Consider the following 2,500-nt stretch of genomic DNA (forward strand, 5'->3'; position numbering starts at 1 on the left):
CTTGCACACACGTGTGGGAATAGATTAGATATCATCTAGAGATAGAATTCCTAATTATTTAATTAAAATAGAGACTCTAGATTTAATAGTTGTGTCATAGTTACATTAAGTCGAATTAGCGAAGCGGAGGCGGGAACTAGATTCTAGATCTAACACTTCGATTGCGATGAAAAAAAAATAGCTTTATTTTAAGGCCGACAAGGCAAATACGGTTTAATTAATATTAAAGAAATAAGTCCGAACACCTACCTTAAGCGAATCATCTACACAACACATGACTAGAAATAATACACGTCCACACGAAGAGCGATTGAAACGGTGACTGCAACGGTGAAAACTTGTACGACGGAAACATGGCGCCTAGGTTATGCCTACTTCCGGTCTGATGAAAATTTTTAATTCATTTTAAATTTTGCGCTCTATTTCGTCCGCGCTTGTCCACTTAAACTCTACAGAAAAGATAGTCTATATAAAAATAATTCCTAGAAGACAATTTTATGAGAGATCACCCACATTTATTTACCCTGCCTGTCTACCTTAGGGTTAGAGTTTGAATTTTTCTAGATTCAAGCCAAATATGCCGTGTCGATTAAACGACGACGTACATAACAGAGCGAAGACAATGAATGGTTCCTTAATTAACTATAATTACGGTCCTAATACAACTACAATTCACCATAGTACTAATATGTATGTGTATTGTTGTTTTGGGAGTTCTGTCATTACATTTTAAATTATAAAAAAAACGGGTTTACGATACACTTCATTACGCCGCCGATCGTGGTTTTAGATTTAAATTTGGTCGGATTCGGTTTATTATTAATTTATATAATACTTTATACATACTTTAATTCATTAAATACATTTATCTATGTATTTATTTCATTAGTTAAGTATTTGTTTAACTAAAAATTATCAATTTAAGGCATAACAATTACAGAAAACGATTGTATTTGAGATAAGTCTTATCGAACCATTTAGTAGCTGGGTCGGTTTATTATTAATTTATCTAATACTTTATACATACTTTCACTCATTAATTACATGTATATATGCATTCATTAAATCATTTAAGTATTTATTTCATCAAAAAGTATCGATTGAAGGCATAACACTGATAGAAAACGATTGTATTTGAGATAAGTCTTATCGAACCATTTAGTAGCTGGTTCGCGGGTCGGTTTTATTCCTTAACTCTAGATTTAAGTCTATCGTGTTTAATTTCAATTTAATTTATCACAACTTTTAGATTTTGTACTAGATTAAGCTACATTGAAGCTTATTTTTCACTATTTAATCAATAGAGGATATTATATAATATTTTTAAGTCTAATATTACGCAGCCGTTTGTTAAATCTAGTTTTACAACGACGACTCGCGCGATTTCGGTTTGGTTTTAAAACTTAAGTTCATTGATTCTTAAAATATATATTCCAGTTAGAATAGAACTGAATACGTACCACATGATGTATACACACGTTTGGGTTATTTATTTATTTTAAATTTAGTTTATTATGACCGATCGTAATTAACTTTGGCGATACCGGGCTGATATGTCTTATCGACCGGAAAACTACTGTCCCTTCGGTCGACTAGTTGGTCTTAGACGGCATTACCGAGGTTTGAAAACTCTTACACCGTGTTTTTATTTTCACATAGATCCTATATTTTGATACCAGTCATTCGTTTAAGTTTAAATTAGAAAACGTGAAATGTAGTTTATTGGAAACACTAATGTTTTTAATTTTGTACAAAATAAATTTTTATTCGTTTCAGGTAAACGGCGGGATGAGAAAAATCTGCTTTCTACAACACATACATTGGTTAAGAATATAAAGTGAAATATAGTTGTACAAACACCGTCTCTACTTAGCAGCTTAGCCTCTACGGCAATGCCGCGTCTTTACACTGGGCGAGCTTGAGACTGGAAAACTCTCGATCACTCTACGCGGGAATGCCGCTAAGTCGAGGCGGTCTGATCGGCAACCCATCAAACTTCAGCTCATCTATTTTTTTTTTATTTTTCACAATTTTTTTAAAATTCGGGTAAACGGCGGGATGAACTCAACCAAATTTTTCAATTGGGTTTTTAATATCCACGTACATTCAGCGCAAAGTGAAATGTAGTTTTAATGTATTTAAACATAGAACAACCACCGTCATTCGCCAGCTCTGTTAGACTAACGACTCGCCGCTTCGCATCCTCGGTGGAACGGGCGACCTCTCGATCACTTGCGGCCACAGTACGGCAATGCCGCAAAATAAAGTCGGTTTGATCGGTGAACTGCCACTCGCACGATGAAACTTTGAGACATTTTTTTTCGGACTTTGAAAATTTTCAAAGTCCGACCGAATGACGAAAAGTGAAATGTAGTGCAAAACTTTGAATAAAAAAAAAAAGAAACAGGCGCATGAGACGACACGTCGTCCCATGCCATTGCCTGTCTCTCTTCGATGGACGACGGCGACGCAGCGCTTTTCCAGTCACTCAGTGGTGGGT

This window comes from Physella acuta, unplaced genomic scaffold, assembly GCF_028476545.2.
Source record: "Physella acuta isolate Inbredline_101_S28 unplaced genomic scaffold, ASM2847654v3 ptg002133l, whole genome shotgun sequence".
NCBI classification, from domain to species: domain Eukaryota; kingdom Metazoa; phylum Mollusca; class Gastropoda; family Physidae; genus Physella; species Physella acuta.